The 19,190-nt window shown below is 52.5% G+C and overlaps 1 long non-coding RNA gene and 1 pseudogene across 1 annotated transcript; one reads left to right on the forward strand and one right to left on the reverse strand.

The window, feature by feature from the left end:
• Positions 1-13,580: 13,580 nt before the first annotated feature.
• Gm34964 lies at positions 13,581-15,341 on the reverse strand. Its single transcript, XR_003946906.1, has 2 exons — positions 15,169-15,341; positions 13,581-13,694 (listed from the first exon to the last, which is right to left on the reverse strand). It is a non-coding gene; the product is annotated as a predicted gene, 34964 (long non-coding RNA).
• Gm9711 (predicted gene 9711) lies at positions 18,483-18,979 on the forward strand (annotated as a pseudogene).

Here is a 19,190-nt window from a genome sequence, read left to right on the forward strand (position 1 = left end):
GTCTCTCTTAGGATGAATGGGAGCTCAGGCTCTGAGAACTGGCCTCTCTCATCCCAACCCTGCCTTGAACTGGACCTGGACACTTGGTTCTTGGCTATTGAGAACAACAGTTTCCGTGGCCTCCTGGAGCTGTCTTACAGGTGCCTGGAAGATGCCAGGTCCTTTGGGGCACTAGGCCAGGTGCTTGCTTAGAAGAGGTAGGCTGGGGACAGGCCATTAGCGGTACCTTCTACCTGCCCAGTTGCCACTCAGTCTCCCACAGGCAATTCCCAGAAGCCTCAGCCTTTGGGCTTTTCCAGTGTCCATAGTTCTAGGAACCAACTCAAGGACACTATTCCCCAAGGGACTCTGGGCTAAGTTGTCCCTTCCTCTTCCTAGTGTTTGGTCAGGTGCAGCCCTGCCTAGAGGCTCTGGAGTCAGAGCCAGCCCAGCCCTGTCACACTGAGGAACTGGGCCCTGCCTGCCCCAAAGGTCCCTGAACCACTCGAAGGAAGACAGCAATGTCAGAAGATTAGAAGGACACTTTGCAGGACCGTCCACCAGACACATGGCTTGAGTGTCTCACCAAGGCTCCGTGTGGAAACCTCAGCCCCATACCGTGTTAATAGAGGGCTGGCTGGGAACTCTAGACACTAGTAAGTGCTGAGAGCTTTGTGGGGTGTCTGGCCCTCCCTCCAGGTGATGCTGAGCCCCCACAGGACCCTGAAGACTATGTGATTGTCAAGTGGCCCTCACACAGGTGACCTGGCCCTCAGGATGAAGAGAGTTTTGTTCTTTATGAACACCAGACTCAGGTAGTCTGCTGAACTGACAGGAAGCACTGAAGAGACTTTTACCAAGAGCTGGCTTTCCACAAGAGAGGTCATCTGAGTCCCCCTCTGGTACCACTTCCTGTTACACTTGCTTCTCTGTGTTCCCAGCACACCAGAAGTCTCTATCCCCAGGGTTTTGTCTACACTGTCCTCTTCTCCATCCCAGAACTCCCTGGTGGCAGCCCTGTTGGGACTCCCTGGATGTCCCCCACCCACTTGTGGTGGGGACAGTGCTGGCCCTCTGCCTGATGCTGTTTCCCTTAGTGTGTCAGCCTTCCTCCTGGGCTGCAGGATCAGTGAGAGCTGTGGGAACCCTGGCTCCGGCCCCTCAGCCAAGTGACTCGGGGACATAAACCACAAGCAGGACAGGTCTGTCCCAACCCTCAGTCTAGATGAATACTGGGGAACTGCATTCATCACCGTAGAATTGAATCCCTCCCAGACCTGGAGGCCAAAGGGCACCAGTCTCCCAGAAATGGGTGCCTGAGGCCACAGTTCTAGTGGCCCTGGGCATAGAGGTTTCCAGAGAGGGACTTCATTCCTGACCCTGTCCTTGAAACAAAGGTTCTGTCTAATGTCCGTTGGCTGCAGGATCCACACGGCCCCAAATGCAACATTGGACTCTGCAGCCACCTAGAGCCGTGCCTCCCTTCAAGACTCTTCTGGATCTAGGGCCATTTCCACTCCCAGACTGAGCTTGCCTCTTCTTTTTCTCTCTGGACACTGGGCTTTATTCCTTGAAGGACAAATAGGTCATTTGATATTTGACAGACAGTGACAACCAGAGACCCTGAAAAGCCAAGGTACTATGAGGACCGAAGTGCCGGGTCTTCCTTATCCAGAGAGTTAGGATGAGCGGGGGACTACAGCAAGTCCCTCTCTGCATGTCTTAGGGTATGCAGGCCACCATTACTGGCATCCTGCCTCCAAAACACTGTTTATACTGACAATGGTGGCCTTCAAATGCCCCCCACACACACACACCTTCCCTCAACCAAGATTTAGAAGGGCCACGCCTCTGAGCTTCTACTGACCTCACAGAACCTGTTGCTTCAAGGAGGGGCAGGTTTGAGCATAGGTGCTGGGAGGGGCAAGCTCAAACCCTGTAGCCAGGGCAGCCATAGGCCCCCAGAGCTGCAACTCTGAGGCACAGGGTGAGGAAAGGAGAGTGTGAGCCCTGCCTTCCTGGGGAATGTGAGTCCGTAAGAGCAACTGAAGAAAATCTGTGGGAGCTGGCTGCCAAGATGGACTCCAGGAGGGCAGACCCAGAGAGGGAGGAGTTATCCAGGAAGAAGCAGCTGAGTCCGAAGGGAGGACTCACTGCAGGGGAGGACACAGGCGAAGAGGACTCACCCTGAGACGGACTCACTCTAGGAGAGAGGGTCCTGTGCAGGAGGAAGTACTCATTCTAGGGGAGAACCTGGGGGAAGGACTCACCCTGAGAAGGATTCACTCCAGGAGAGAGAGTCCTGTGTTAAGAGGGAGGCTTCATCCGGGGGAGGAAGATCATGGTGAAGAAGATAGATACAACCAGGAAGGGGAACCAACCTGCTGACCTTCACCTCAGCAGGGAGGGGATGCTGCCCGGGCAGCCTGGTGATGACACTGAGGGCCTGTCCAAGAGTCCTGGAGGAGTGTGTGCACAAGGAGCTATACTGCAAACCTGTGAGCCAGCATGAGTGTACATTGGGAGAAGGTGTGTGCTCACGCCAGAGCATGTAGAAAGGCAGGCTAGGAGGCCAGTCAGACACCCAGGGGGCCTGAACGCCACAGCACAGAGCCTCTGATATCTTTGCTGTGGTTTGAGCAGACACAGTCCCTGTGGCCAGGATGTTGTGGGGTCCCTTCTGGAGTTTTTGAGAACTAGGGAAGGGGCTGAGAACTGCCTGGCGGGCTCTGGGGAGTTGGCCTCTGGACTCTAGGCGGTGAGAAGACAGCTAGGTCCCCAGGGAAGCCAATGTGAGGGCCTGTGCTGCCCCCTGGTGGTGAAGCATGCCTATTCCATGCAGCTGCCCGTCAGGGACTGTTGGGTAAGTATTAAAGGGTATTAAAGGTGAGGCCTTCCTAGTGGGGTTTTGTGACCTGGGACAATAGTACAGGTCATCCCCCACTGAGGCAGGGCCTCTGCCTGGTCACAGTTTGTCCTGGTCACTTGCTAGATTTTAATCCATCCCTCCACTATGTCCTACAATTCTCCTCTTTACAGTTTAAAAGAAACTGTGACCCATGCAGGGCTGTCCCTAACATCCAGCATCCAAGAGCCACCCCATTCTTAAGCCACTTCTTGCAGTGCTTTATGCCCTGGGGGACCAGGAACCTCCTCTGGGGGTGAGGGGAAATGTGGAGGAGCCTGGGAAGGAACAGGGGCCACCAACTCCATTCAGCCTTCCTCTCCACAGAGAACATTATGCCTCTGGTACCACCAGAAGCCAAAATATATGATCTGCTTTGAAACACTGTGTGGAAGTAAGGCAAGAGCTGAGGACGAGGAAGTGTGGGCTCCCAGAAGAAGACAGCTCAGTGTAGGTAGGGTGGAACCTGGCTGGTGAACACTGGTCTTTTTAAAGACCAAAGAAAGACAGAAAGTGATGTAAGAGGAAGGCATGTCTAAGAGACAGTGCCAGCAAGGGTCATCGGAAGGCACCTCTGACTTTTAAGCTTGGACCAGCTGAAAAAAAATTCTAGGGCAAGTGTGGAAGCTCACATCAGAGGCAGGGAATCTCTGTGTGTTTAAGACTAGCCCTGTCTACAAAAGTGGATTATAGGTTCAGTTAGACTTTGTCTTATTTTTAAAAAAAGAAGAAGAAGAAGGAGAAGAAGAAGAAGAAGAAGGAGAAGGAGAAGGAGAAGGAGAAGGAGAAGGAGAAGGAGAAGGAGAAGGAGAAGGAGAAGGAGAAGGAGAAGGAGAAGAAGAAGAAGAAGAAGAAGAAGAAGAAGAAGAAGAAGAAGAAGAAGAAGAAGAAGAAGAAGAAGAAGAAGAAAAGGAGAAAGAGAGGAGAGAGAGAGAGAGGCATTTCAAGCAAATAGGCGCCCTGGGGAAGAAAAGAACCTGGCATATATTTATAAGGCATTTTTCTAAGAGCCCCCAGTGGAGTTGAGGATGTAGCATAGTTGTAGAATGTTCGCCTAGCATTCACAAAGTCCTGGGTTCAATTCTCAGCATTACACAAAGCAGGGATGGTGACATGGGCCGGTCATCCCATCACTTGGGAGGTAGAGGCAGGAGGGTCAGCTTGAGCTGCGTGCGTAGCAAGTTTAAGGCCATCCTGGACTTATGAGACCCAGAGCATGCAGAGGCCCAGGAGCGAGTGGGCTGGAGCAAGAGGGAGAAGGGAAGGGGGTGGGGGTGGGGGAAAGATCCAGATTCAGAGAAAGAGAAAAATGATGGGGAGGGTATGTGCTAGGGTAGAACCATAGATAGGTGACCCAGGGGGTTGAATGGAGGGAGATGGAGAATGGAGAGGATCTGACCTTGGGGCTGAGAGTCTCTGGAGTGCCACTGAGCATGACTGGATCTGGGTGGGGTGAGGTTCATGAATCATTTTTATTTGACTTTGCTGAAGTCCACCTCCCACTGAAATTCTCAAAAGAAACCACCATTTGCTCCTGAGGTCTGACACTTGACAGCCCCTGGCTGAGCTCATTCTGCTGGAACCAGTTTCTAAGATACTGGTATTTCAGCCAGCAAAACGGTTACTCTGGTAAAAGTGCTTGTGGCCAAGACTAACGTCCTGAATTCAGTCCCCGAACCCACAAGGTGGAGAAAGAGAAGTATTTCCTGCCAGCTGTCCTCTGGCTTCCACACTCACACGCCACTCACTCTCATACACACCACACACTCACACACACACACACACACACACACACACTCACACACACATCACACACTCTCACATGTACTCATTCAAACACACTCATACAGACTCACATGCTCACACACCCCACACATACTCATTCACATATGCATACTTACATTCACACTCTTACTCACATGCACACTTGCTCCCACAGACTCATGCTCTCTCTCTTTCTCTCTCTCTCTCTTACACACACACACACATTTTTTTAATGAGGCTGGAGAGATGGCTCAGCAGCTAACAACTCACACTGCTCCTGCAGAGGACCTGAATCTGGTTCCCAGTACCCACATAAAGCAGTTCGCCAACTGCCTTTAAGTTTAACAACTCAGGGCCTAATGACTTTGTCTGGCCTCCTCAGGCACCTACAAGCTGTGCATACATACACATAAAATAAAATAAATATTTTAAGTAAAAACAAACAAACAAAATATACTGCTATTTTTAAAGTGGTTTAGCACCATGTTAAAATGCAGTTTTGCTGTGCCTCTGGTACTTGAGCTCAGCCCTCACGTCTCTGCCCATCCCCAGCCAGCCATGCTCCCTAGTATAGCAGAGATGGGGCTAACTGCTTCACACACCCTGGCTGTTCCTGCCCTGCACTGGCCCTGGCGTCTCGATGGCTCCTTCCCTCTCTTCACACCACTAAACCTTCTGTCAGGGCTAGGCCAGGTTTGGGGAGGCACCATGGGCTGAGCTCAGGTTGTGGAAGACTTGAGAACTGAGGCCACATCAATGTCCCCAGGAAAAAGCCAGCTTCCCCGGGCCAGGAATGACATTGGGAAGTTCTCATGACTACCCTTACAGGGATGTGGCTTCTTATAGATGAGGAAACTGACGCACAGAAAGATGAATCAGTGCAGCCCTACCCCTGGGTGGTACCCTCCAACCTGAGGAGGATCGTGACCCACAGCCCTTTCCTCGAGGGGCAAGGCACCTCGGGTCACACACAGGCATTATCTACCCCTGATCTTTCTTACTCTCTTTTTGCTCATGTGTATGTGTTTGTTGTGTACATGAGTGTTCTTGTGTGTATATGCACATACATGTGTGTGCTCATGTACGTGAAGACCAGAGGTTGATACGGGCTTCTCCTTCAACAACTACCTTGTTACCAAGGCAAGGTATCTCTCTGTGAGCCTGGAGCTCAAAAATTTGCCTACTCTAGCTGGCCAGCTTGCTCCAGGATGCCCTGCTTCAGCCTCCCAGCTACTGGGATACAGATAGACCATCAAGTGTGCTTGGCTTTTCATGAGAATACAAAGGACACTGCCCTGGTCCTCACACTCACACAGCAAGTGCGTTGTTCCCTTAGCCACGTCTCCAGCACCTCTGTCTCTCTCTGTCTTTCAGCTGTCCTTTCTTTCTTTTCTTTTCTTTTTTTTGTTTGTTTGCTTGTTTGTTTTTGTTTTTCAAGACAGGGTTTCTCTGTGTAGCCCTGGCTGTCCTGGAACTCACTTTGTAGACCAGGCTGGCCTCGAACTCAGAAATCTACCTGCCTCTGCCTCCCAAGTGCTGGGATTAAAGGCGTGTGCTACCACCGCCCGCTATGTCCTTTCTTTTAATTTGTCTCAGTTGTTAGTTGTTTTGAGACATGCCTGACTCTATACCTCTGTGAGCTAGAACTCACTATGAAAGCCCAAGCTACCCTAAACTGGTGGCAGTCCTCCTGCCTGAGCTTCCCCGTATCAGGAGCGAGCTGCCTCTAATTCCACACTGTTCTGCAATCCCCACAGTCTGGGTGCAGTGACTTCCTGTGTTTGATTGACAGGTAATTCTTCCTCATTTGAGGGAATGGGAACTATGTTACCTCTGATTTCTCTGTCCCCAGCACCCAACACAAACCTGGCCTGTGTCCTCTGCTCAGCTGGTTTTCCCATGCTGAGGCAAATGAAGGGACATACAGGGGACACTCACACCCTGCTGTGTGATAGGACCTCTCAGCATTTCTGAAGAAGAAGGCTTTTACGACAGCAAACAATGTCTTAGTTATGGCTACCAACCACCTTTTTACTCTACCACCAGCTCTCCCATCTTCTTTCCCTTTTGCCTTGGCTACCAGGAAGCTCCCATCCTGTGTATAACCAAGGGCTGAGTTATCACCCCTGGCAGAGGAGCTATCGCTCCTCCCAGGTGGCTCTGCTCTCCTTCCTGACTTCCTTACCTGCTTTGGCTCTGCCACCTCTGGGGCAACTCCACGGGAAGGGAGGGGAAGGGAAGCCACACCCCCTCTCGTGATTGCCCACCTGGGCCTCCCCGTACCTCCAGGAGCCAGCTCCAGCCTCTGTCAAGGCCACGCAGATAAGATCAGAACAGATAAGGGCCCCATTGACCCCAGAGAAGGCAACAGGGCCTCGGGCTTTCCCCGCACTCTCCTGGCACCGGGCTTGCTTGGGAATAAAAATACCAGGTGTGGGTGGGTGTGAAACTCTGGAGAGACTTCCCAGCCTGGCACCACCTGGCCAGGACACCTCTCAGAGTTAAGGAGTGACAGGAAATTCCAGCCAGTCCCCACCCAGTGGGAGAGGTGGCCTTGGAAGCCCAAGCACGCTGGGTCCATCTATCTGCCCTTCTTTTTCAACATCTGCCAAGCCTCACTTTTTCTGTCTGTAAAGTGGGATGACCATATGCCCTGCAGCCCAGGCTCCTTGAGAGCCCACAGGAGGTGCTGTGAATGATGTGGTGTCTCTTTCTCTCTCTCACTCTCTCGCTCCCCCCAAACAACCCTGAACACTGTTCACACTGTGCCTTTCTCAACTGGTGACACTCAGTCCCTAGTGGGGGACTTCTGGGTCCAGGCTATCCAGCTTCTAGAAGAGACCATGCCAAGCTGATGGTGACAGTGAGGCGGCTTTTCTGCCAGGGAGCCCTTTGCTGGAGGGCAGTGACTTCTTACCTCCTCTGTCCCCACATAACCCCTGAGGCTTTGAAGGGCTTATTTCTCCTCAGTTCTGTTTTCTGCCTTCTGCCCTCAGGTCTTAACAGGAGGAGGAAAGCCCAAGCCTGAGTGGGCTCCCTCCTGCACCTGTCGCACGAGCCAATATTCCCACTCATACGGGAGCCCAGCTGCACTGTCCCCCAGCAATGCCCTCTACAGGTGTGGTGGTCCAGGCTCCGATGCAGAGAGGGGTACAGTTCAGATCCTGCCACCCAGCAGCTAACCCTATGGTTTTCCCTGCCCATGAATAATGCTACCCATGTCTTGTGGACCATAGGAATGGTCACAGTAACCATCCTCTACATGCAGGGAACAGATCATGGAAGCCCTGGTGTGGCCCCAGGCCTCCAGGCCTCCACTCTGTCCCTGTGTGTGGATCCAGGCCTGAGCCAAGAGAGCTGTGCACTTGCAGTTTCCAAGGATGACCTCCAGTGGGCAGTACAGACTCCCTTTCTCCCATACAGGGCTCCTTCCCTGCCCCAACCTGGAACTGGAGGATACCCCAGGGAAGGCCACCCACAGACTGGGATTTCCTTCCAGTTGGACCTCCCAGCTGCCGTCCACTGCTGAGGTTGCCTCACTGGTGGGACACCGGCGGACACCGGCGAGGTGATGAGGAACCAGGCTGGGTGGAGCCTGGAGCACAGAGGGCCTAACAAGTGGTCAAGGGAGGGAAACAGGGAGCCTTTCCTATTCAGTCCTGCCTAGAGCAGATGTGTGGCACCATGGAGGCACTAGAAAGGGGGTGGGGTGGCCTTGAAAGGAGGCCAAGATATCTGCTGTGCTCTCACTAAAGCTTGGAGCCTGTTTGAGCATGAGCTTCCCCTTCTGTACGGGACTTGGGGAGAGTCCAGAGGCTCTAGGTACCCCCAGCTGATTAGGGCATCTGCTGCTGGCCTTGAGATGCTGGGATCTACCCAGGAGGCTCATCTGGAGATGTGGTACAGGACTCAGCCAGCAACCACACAATGGCTCAGTCCACTGTAGCCCAGTCGTTTCTGTTACTATACAGGCCCATAGCAGGAAGGGCCAGACAGGGGTGTTGCAGTGACCATGGTCACTGATGGAGACACAGCCATCTCCCCGCTGTCCCCACAGCTCATGGGGCTGTGGATTGCAATGCAAGCCAGGCCTGCTTCATGATATACGTGGTGTGAGCTCCCTACCAGTGTGAGCTCCATCAGGTGTTAGCTACTACTGGCAAGAGACACAGCTGTGATGCCCACCCCAGGACTGGCCTGGCCTCAGTTTCCTATCTGGGAAGTATGAACTGGTGTCAGCCAGACTCTCTCTTCAGCAAGGTCCTGTTCTACTCTAGAGTTTGCAAGGACTCCCCAGTGCCCCATGGTGAGTGAGCTGGGCCTGGGGCTTCATAAAACCCCCTTGTCCTTCATGAACACACAGAGCATGCTCAGTGAAAATAGCTAGGGTTCTAGGAGGACATGGAGCTGGGATGCCAGCTGTTTGGACTCTGATCCAGGCTAAGGGCTGAGGAGGAAGGTGCTAGCCACACCCCAGAGCTAAGCCAGCACAATGCAGCTGGAAGCTTGCCTGGGTGTGTGCTGTGCCTACACATTCTGAGGAGGACTATCTCTTCCTCTGTTACCTATTGAGCACCGACTGTGTGCCAGGTATCATTGAGGATGATTAAGACCCAGGCTTAGCACTCACACAGGGTCCTAGCCCAGTCCATAGGGCCACTCTGCTATGCTCCCAGTGGGAGATATGACTCAAAATAGCAGTAAAAAGTCCAAGTGGTGACAGTATCTCTAGAAGGTATCAGGGCCCACCATCCAATCACCACAGGGTCCCACAGGGCTGTCTCTCTCTGCTCCTAAGTACAGCTACCTTCTCCTCCAGGTGCCATGTCAGAAGAAGGCTCAGCTACCAACCCTCTGCCAGAGCAGGGACATTGGGTGCCCTTCTAGGAGTTCCCTACCTTGCTTTGCCACCCCTTAAAGCTAACTATTCTAGGTATCTTGGACTGTCTGGTTTTATGTCAACTTGACACAAAGTAGAGTCATCTGAAAGGAGGGAACCTCAATTGAGAAGATGCCACCATAAGATCTGGCTGTAAGGCATTTTCTCAATTAGTGATAAAGTGGGAAGGGCTCCGCCCATTGTGGGTGGGGCCACCCTTGGGCAGGTGGTCTTGATTTTACCAGAAGGCAGGCTGAGCAAGCCAGGAGGAGCAAGGCAGTAAGCAGCACCCCTCCATGGTCTCTCATCAGCTCCTACCTCCAGGTTCCTGCCCTGTTTGGGCTCTTGTCCTACCTTCCTCAATGATGAACTATGGTATAGAAGTGTGAGCCGAATAAACTCTTTTCTCCCCAATTTACTTTGTTTATGGTGTTTCATCATAGCAATAGTAATCCTGACTAGGACATAACTATACCGCAGCTGCCCCTGGTCCAGAACCCTGCATCTCCCTGTCTCACTGTGTTCAGCTGGGTTAACATGTCTTCCCGCTGCAGCCGCAGTGACTCCTGGAGGCAGCTGCAGTCGCAAACACAGTTCTCCATCACAACCTGTCAACCCTGCTCCCTGGCTCTGCAACCTCTTGTCCTCCCTGCATCTCTCTACCTTCCTTCATGCTGCCCCAGCTCCAAGTGTAACAGAGAATCAAGGTCTCCCACTGCTCTGGCCTTCGGGTGTGACCTTCTCTCCCAGAGGCCTCTGGTGATGTGGAGGGGACAGCTTCATCTCCCTTCTTCCCAGGCAACCCCTGGGGGTGCTAGAGGAGCCAAGTGATGGACCTGAATGGCCCTAAGATGGTGCCAGTGCCATGGGGCTGAGCACCATTCCCATCCACACCTAACCCCTGGGCTCTCCTTCTTCTGGTCCTAGGGAAGGCACAGCCACTGATTGGCTTCTGCTGGCCAGGAGTGAGCAGACTGGAGGAGGCACAGGCTCTCCCAGACAGTGAGGAGGCTCAGTAGCTCTCCCTGCTGGAGTTGGGATCTGCTCAGCTGATTCATCTGAGATGGGGACAGTGGCTCTGATGCCCTTGTCTTGAGGGTAAATGAGGGATAGTCACAACCCCGTGAAGGGGAAGACAACCCTTAGTTCTGCCCCTGGCAGCACAGTGTCAGCCTTTGGTCAGATCTGCCCACAAGCCTCCCCTGAACAGGATGAATTAAGTGTCCATCCCTTTGCAGTGCTCCCAGCTCCCTATTGTGGTGCTTAGTGGGACAGCCACTCACATATCACAGGGAGGTCCCCGAACCCCAAGGTCTTATCATCGAGAGTCAGGGGGGCTGAGGGAGTCTTGCACAGCACCCTTTCCAGGGCTGAAGCTGGGGGAGGGGCTGGCCAGTGCCACATATCAGAGATGTGGCTCGTGCCCAGTAGAGGCCTGTCCAGATGGAGTTCAGTCCCCAGGATCCTTAGTGCTCTGGCTAGGAGGGCAGCTGAGGTTCCTAGCTGAGGTTCCTAGGTATACAGCTGTCACAGCCCATTTAAGATAGGAACCAAAGCTGGGGACGGGACTCCCACCGGAAGGCCATAGGGACAGCTTCCCATGGGAGTCATTACTATCTCAGCCATCTGACCCAAAGGGAACTGAGTTTTGAAGTGTGAATTGACTCAGATCAGAGCTCATAACCAGCAGTGGCCAGTGAGGACCAGCCCAGGGCGGTGGCTCTGAGGCCCTGTTATGCACTGGTGGACTCCCTGCTGCAGAGGGAGGACCCAGTCCGTATGGGATGGGAGGGAGGTCCCAGAGGGTATAGGATGGGAGGACTGTTCCAGTGGGTATGGAAGACAAAGAGAAAGAGAGAAGCAATGAGACAAGAAGACAGAGAGCCTAGAGCACTCTGGGAACTAAACATCACTAGTTGCTGGAACAGATCCATCAGAGCCAGGCCCTTTGGTGCCGAGAGAGAGAGAGAGAGAGAGAGAGAGAGAGAGAGAGAGAGAGCCAGAGAGAGAGAGCCAGAGAGAGAGAGCCAGAGAGAGAAGAGAGGCCTGAGGCCAGGGATCTTGTGGGTCCCTCTTCCCTGACTCCTAGCTCCTAGGCTCAGGGGCTCACCGACAGAGAGGTACATACTTCTTCCCCAGTAGCTCAAATGCCACCATGGCTAGACACATTGCTAGCAACATTGCTGACATGCATATTGTGAGCCAAAGGTCTGTCTCTCCAGGAACCACACTAGAGCACACTAGAGAGAGAGCCCCCAGGTTTGGGCACCTACGGCCTGCTGAATGTACCCTGGGGATGATAGGAGCAGGCCATCCAACCACGACCTGGATGCCTTTGGGGACCCTGAAGAGAAGCTTAGAAGGTCCCATTTAAACTTTGACTCTTATGCAGACTTACAGAGTGACAGCCATACCCGAGTGACACTGCCTGAGCCATGACGTGACCTCAGGTCCATCTTCACTCTGGATTCAGTCTCTCCTCTTACATGGGGGTAGTGACTCTGACACACACACACATGTGCACATACATGCATACATGCACACACACACACACACACCCCTCTTCCTTTCCTGTGTCCTGACAGCTTTTCCACTGTGGACAATGTGCCACAGAGCCTCCCTGCTGCCTGTGTAGGTCACAGAGTGGGTCAAAGATGAAGGACGTGCCCAGCCTGTGAAAGATGTTCAGCAATGTTTATACAGAAAATCACACACACACACACGCACACACACACACACACACACACACACACACACACACACACACACACCTGGTACAGAGATAACATCCTGAACTCTATGTTCCTCTGATCTCAGACTGGTCCCAAACACCATACCCACACTGTCTGGAGTCCACAGAGGCAGTGGGACTCCACAGGATGGCCACTGCAGTTGGTACAAGGCAGGCTGCGCTCTAACCCCTGAACCCTTGCCTAACAAAAGCATCCAGTGGTCAATAGCCCCTTGGATCTCTCTCATGAGTTCCTGCCTTCAATGCCCCTGACCTCCTAGTCACACCTTACCCACACTAGGCTCCTGCCACAGGCCCTTTGCACATACCACAACCAGGATCGTCATAGCTACTCCCCACCACCACCACCACCACCCCTGCAAGCCTATTTTACTGTCATGAATATCTTAGTTTGAGCATGTTCTACTCCAGGGACTGGCAGGCTGCAGCCTTGGAACTAAGGCAGACACACATGGGGAAGAGATAGCTTTAAGTGGTTAGAAAGAAGTCAGAGAGAATAAGAATATTTTGTAAAAACTTTAAATGATGCTGCATTCAAATCCAGCACCCCTTGGTACAGAGTGACACAAAGCCACCATTTCTTTACAGCATGCACAGGGCAGCTCTCCTGCTACAGGAAACAGGGGTGTACAAGAGATCCCACAAACCTGGGGAACTCCTGCTCCATGCACTCCTCCAAGGAGCGGTATTAGAGCTCATCTTCCCCGGGGCTGAGCAGACGGATTGCCACAACTATGGATCCCAGGCAGGGATGGGGGGCAAAGACACTTGTCACCGAGTTCCCCCTGGAGACCTCATGGCTGACTACACAGGCTCTGGCTTTGAGCCTCAGTTCTGTGGCCATTCCCTGCCCCAATTAACCCTGGTCCTCACACTTGCTTCTTTGATAGCTAGACCTGTAAGTCAAGGCATGCACAGTGCGTAGGTGGTGCCTGGCCCCTGGTGAGGCTCCAGACCAGCACACTCTTATCTGAGCCCAGCATATCTGCTTCCAGGAAGTGGGGCTCTGACATCAAAGACCAGGCCAGCAGCCTTACAGCTCAGCACCACACGCTCCTGCCTGGGTGATAACAAGAGCCACCCAGCTGGTCTCCTTGCTTCTGTTGTCCTGTATGCTCTCTGTGTCCACCCTACCCCAGCACAGCTTTTGCAAACCAAATCAAATCCATCTCTCTTGAGCTCAGAAGCCCCAGCCTCCAGACCACCCCGGCATCAAAGCCAACGGGTATCCAATGGCCAGCGATCTCCCAATCTCTCTCATGGATTCTCAACCTCCAACTCAATACCTCTGACCTCTTTTATTTGTGGATCTTTGCCTGCATCAGGCTCCTGCTCCAGGCCTTCAACCATGGCTCCACAGGACCTCCATGTCTCCTCCCTCTTCCAGTCTTTTCTCAGAGGTCACCTGCTTGGGGCTGGGAGAGAGAGAGAGAGAGAGAGAGAGAGAGAGAGAGAGAGAGAGAGAGAGAAGAAGGAGGAGGAGGAGGAGGAGGAGGAGGAGGAGGAGGAGGAGGAGGAGGAGGAGGAGGGAGAGGAGGAGGAGGAGGGACAGGGACAGGGACAGAGACAGGGAGAGAGAATGAAAATGAATGAATCCATGAACTAGAAGCCACTAAGCTAGGACTGGATCTTGCTAGGCCTTGGCTATCCTCTGGGCCTCAGTTTTTCCTCCTGTGAGATGGGTATAAGACACACAGTCCCACCATCTTGCTGAAGGGTGATCAGAAACACATGAAGTGGCAATATTGAGAGTCCTATATGCAGCCAGTGTGGGATGGCCCTTGTGACATTCTCAGAAGGTTCCAGAAGTTCTCAGTAGGTTGCTGCTGAAGCAGCCAGCAGTGACCAGCTGAACCCCCAAGTCTGAGGTCTGGATAGAAGTTCCTAATGCCACTCCTGTGGGTCACCTAAACCCTATCTGCCACCCAGCACCTTGCTTCTCCACTGCATCCTTGGTCGCACACAGTCAGCACACAGCGTGAGGGAGTTTGGCAGCCACAACAGAGACTCTGGAGACCGAGTGGTCTGCACTGTGGCCAATGCTTGCCCAATGCTTGTCCCTTCACCTCAGAGGGTTGTACTTATCTTCCGTGGGATGGTGGGAATGAGGAAAACTGAGCCGCTGTTTGGTTTGTTTGGGTTTGAAGCAGTCTTTTTTTCAGGGGTTCAAGACAGGGTCTCTCTGTGTAGCCCCAGAAGAGAAAATGGGTTGTTAGTCATCAACTTCATCTCTTCTGCACCCCAAGAATGTGTGGTAGGTACACCATGTCCCAGACAGACAACAAACAATCTGAGGATATATGGCTGCCAAGCTTCCTCACTCTGTGTGCTGGGTGTGTATGATCAAGGACGCAGTGGGGAAGCAAGGTGCTGGGTGGCAGGTAAGGTTTAGGTGAACCACACGGGTGACATTAGGAACCTCCCTCCAGACCTCAGACTTGGGGCTCAGCTGGTCACTGCTGGCTGCTTCAGCAGCAACCTACTGAGAACTTCAGGAACCTTCTGTGAATGTCACAAGAGCCATCCCGCACTGGCTGTATATTGGACTCTCAATATTGCCACCTCCTGTGTTTCTGAGCCCTCCAGCAAGACCATGGGTCTGTGTGCCTTATGCCCATTTCATAGGTGGAGAAACTGAGGCCCAGAGGACAGCCAAGGCCAAGGGTAAGGATACAGTGGCTTCTAGCTCATGGTTTCTCTCTCCCTCTCCCTCTCTGCCTCTCCCTCTCCCTCTCCCTCTCCCTCTCCCCCTCCCTCTCCTTCCCTCTTCCTCTCTGACAGGACTTGGTAGCAACAAGGGGTATGACATAGGCCAGAAGCTCCAACAGACAATGAGAAATGATCTAGGGGCTGACAGAGCTCACCAGGTCCTCTCTCTGGTCACCTCACCTGCAAAAGCCCTAGCAACCCTGGTTCATCCCTACATCAAAGTGGCCTCTGTTCCCTCACGAACATGGAGTTCCCACAGCCCAAAGCCGCTGAGCTGTTACTGGCATGGCTCCAGGACATTTGCAAGCTGTCCCCACGAGCAGGCACCTTCAGAGAAGCCAACTGCCTTGTAAAAGCAGAAAGCAGTGACTGGCAGAGAGGGGCTGGAGATAAGGCCTGACCATCAGATAAGCCAACAGCACTGGCCTCCAGGCCTGGCCAGGCCCAGGATGCAGTGGGGCCCGACCAGGCTTGAACTTTTGCAACAATGACAGATAAGGGGACAGAACTGGAGATAGGTAGGGGGGTTGGGGCCCACAGAAGAGGTGTTGGATGGGGGTCTGAGTGGGGACCTTGAAACCTGGTGACACAACTGGGCTTGGGCCAGGCGGGTAGGCAGCCTGGTGGGGAGGAGTTATGGGCTGTATTTTTTTCTGGATTGAGAGAAGAAAGCCTGTGTGACTCTGGATTCTCTCTGTCCCCTCTCCAGAAACACTGTGGGTATCCCCATCCATTGAGGGAACCCAGGGAAGGAGTGGTTACCCCATATTTCTGCACTCTGACCTGTGCCATGCCCAGGAAGGCCTACCTCTGTAGACAGAACTCAGGGTCCATTCTCTCCAGGGACTCAGAGAATGTGGGGGTCTCCTCTTGAGAATCAGGGCACGGGGAGATGCTGTCCTTAGGGATCCTGAGCAAATCACCCTCCAGGCAATGCCCTGCTGATGAGGTCCTGTGGAAATATCGGTAGATGGGACCAGTATCTAAAGTCCCACCTTGCTGTCATTCAAGCACCTGCTCTTGGGTCAGAGGCACAGAGCTCACTGAAAAAGGACTATGGCCCCGTCCCTCCTCGACGTGTGGTCAGCACACTAGATAGGTGTCTTCTTCTCTCAATCCCGTTGGCAATTCTCAAGTGTGTGTGTGCGTATGTGTGCGTGCGTGCACGTGCGTTCGTGCGAGAGCGCTCTGAAAGCCCCAGATTCTTATTACTAGAGATTCTGGTCTTTTGGCGATACCTTAGCCCACCGAGTGAGGGGGCACTCAAGCTACAAGTTAGTGGCTTTCTCTAGGCACATCTATGGGAGAGCACTTGGTTTAGGTGCGCACTTGTGCATGTTAGTGCGCATTAGAACACATGTGTGTGTGCTCCAACACATGAGTAAGTGATCACGTGAGAACATTTGTGGGTACATGCTCATTCACTGAGCGCATTTGTGAGCGCGTGTGTGCGCATGAGTGCCTGTGCGCACTTTTCTGTGTATACGCGCATGAGAGGGCACTTGTGTGTGCTTGTGCGGTGTGAGCACATTTATCTATGTTCATGGGCACATCTGTACATGTGTACATGTGTGAATGCACAACTGTATGCATGTGCACTTGTGTGTTTGTATGTCTGTGCCCATTTGTGTGTGTGTATGTGTGTGTGTTGCGCGAGCGCGCGAACTTTCACGCGCCTGCGCACGCATGCGCACACACATTTCCCATGTGAACAAGTTTCTGGTTTTGAACTTGTGTTTGTACCTGTGCGTGTGTGGTTTTCCAAAGCAAGATGGACAAAATATAGATGCGTTTATTGGAGACTCAAAGATATCTGGCAGAGCTTCAAAGATTCAACTCAACTGCTGCTTCCTGAGGGACGACCTGGCCTCACAGGCTCTGTCCTCTGCCCTCTGCCCTCTCCCCCGCAGGTGTCGCTGTCCTCATTTTAAAGAGGGGCTAAAACCTTCTCTATCACTGGGGCATGGCCCCAGTTGGATCTAAGGACCAACCTGTATTTCCTGCCACCCACTCAGCTGGGGCTGGATGGAGTCCTCAGGCCCCAGAGCCCCCTGAAGATGCAGAACACTGCAGCCACAATTTCTGTGATTTTTTTTTAAATATTTTTTAAGATTTATTTATTATTATTCATAAGTACACTGTAGCTGTCTTCAGACATCCAGAAGAGGATGTCAGATCTCATTATAAGTGGTTGTAAGCCACTATGTGGTTGCTGGGATTTGAACTCAGGACCTTCAGAAAAGCAGTCAGTGCTCTTACCGGCTGAGCCATCTCACTAGCCCTGCACAGTAGAATCTTGCTAGTGGTAGAGGAAAATGAAACGAGGGGAGATAAGAATGGAGCTGGAGATGACTGTGTTAAATAAAATAAGCTAGACTCGGGAAGACAGTCTCTACGCTTCCGTGTCTGTGTCTGTGTCTGTGTCTGTGTGCCTGTGTGCGCACATTCAAGTGTATGTGCATGTGTGCATGTGTGCGCGCGCGTGTGTGTATGACTCTCTGAGTGAGAGAGACAGAGAGAGACAGAGAGATCATGAAAGTAGGTAGGGGTCATGGCCTGAGGGAAGGGAAAGGAGGAACAAGACAAGGCAATGGCAGGGAGAAGGAGACCAGCAGGAGGGGTAGTGACGGTGAGTGAAGTGAGAAAGAGCAAAGTACAGTGATGGGTGTGTATGCAATGCCACAGGAACCCAGCTCCTCAAGTGCTAACTAAAAATTTATTTTAAAGCTTCATTTATTTATTTACTTTCCAAGACAGGGTTTCTCGCCGGGCAGTGGTGGCGCGTGCCTTTAATCCTAGCACTTGGGAGGCAGAGGCAGGCGTATTTCTGAGTTCGAGGCCAGCCTGGTCTACAGAGTGAGTTCCAGGACAGCCAGAGCTACACAGAGAAACCCTGTCTCAAAAAAAAAAAAACAAAACAAAACAACAACAACAACAAAAAAAAAGACAGGGTTTCTCTGTGTATCCCTGGCTGTCTTGGAAGTTTGCTCTGTAGACCAGGCTGGCCTCGTAAGAGGTTCACCTGCCTCTGCCTCCCAAATTCTAGGGTTAAAAGCATGTGCCACCACCTCCTGGCACATTTTTATTGATGTGAAGGCGTATGCCTGCTCAAGTACATAGATGCCAAATGCATACAGTACCTACAGAGGCCAGGAGAGGTCGTCAAATCTCCTGGAACTAGAGTTATAGGTTGTTAGCTACCTGTCGTTGGTGCTGGGAAAAGAGCCCTGGTCTTCAGTAAGACTGAGAGTGCTCTTGATACTGATGGCACTTGCTGATCCGTTTCTCCAGTACCCTAAAAAAAAAACCCAAGTGGGTAAACCAGGCCAAGTGCCTCAGGCCTTTACGCTACCTACGCTACAACATTACAACGACGCGCCTACACCGACGATGACGACGACGATGACGACTACGATGACGACTACAATGACTACGACAACGACACAACGACGACGCCAACGACACTGACAAAACATGCACATAAGAAGCCAGAAGAAAGAGTCGTCACCAGCGTCCTTCGGAGCGGAAGGAATATGGCGTCCGCTACTCGCGCTATCCAAAAGCTGCGGAACTGGGCATCTGGGCAAGACCTGCAGGCAAAGCTACCAGGAGATCGCCAAGCGGACCCAGCCACCTCTGAAACTCCCTGTGGGCCCCAGTCACAAGCTGTCCAACAATTACTACTGTACTCGTGATGGCCGCCGGAAAGTTGTGCCTCCCTCAATCATCATGTCCTCCCAAAAGGCCCTGGTGTCAGGCAAGACAAGAGTTCTGCTATGGCAGCCGCTGAGAAGAAGGCAGTGACGCCTGCTCCTCCCATGTAGAGGTGGGAGCTGTCCAAGGACCAGCCACACCTGTGACCCTGCCTTAGGTTACCTTGCTATATATGTCTCTAGGGCCACATGACTGCTTTTCCTCCTTGGATTCCTTCTGGGGAGAGTGTGACCTAATTTGTAACAAATACATAGAATTCCACATTATTTCCAAAAAAGAAGAAGAAGAAGAAGAAGAAGAAGAAGAAGAAGAAGAAGAAGAAGAAGAAGAAGAAGAAGAAGAAGAAGCCAGAAGAAGCCAGAAGAAGCCGGGCGTGGTGGCACACGCCTTTAATCCCAGCACTCAGGAGGCAGAGGCAGGCAGATTTCTGAGTTCAAGGCCAACCTGGTCTACAAAAGTGAGTCCCAGGACAGCCAGGGCTATACAGA

Source organism: Mus musculus, chromosome 7, assembly GCF_000001635.26.
Source record: "Mus musculus strain C57BL/6J chromosome 7, GRCm38.p6 C57BL/6J".
Lineage (NCBI taxonomy): Eukaryota > Metazoa > Chordata > Mammalia > Rodentia > Muridae > Mus > Mus musculus.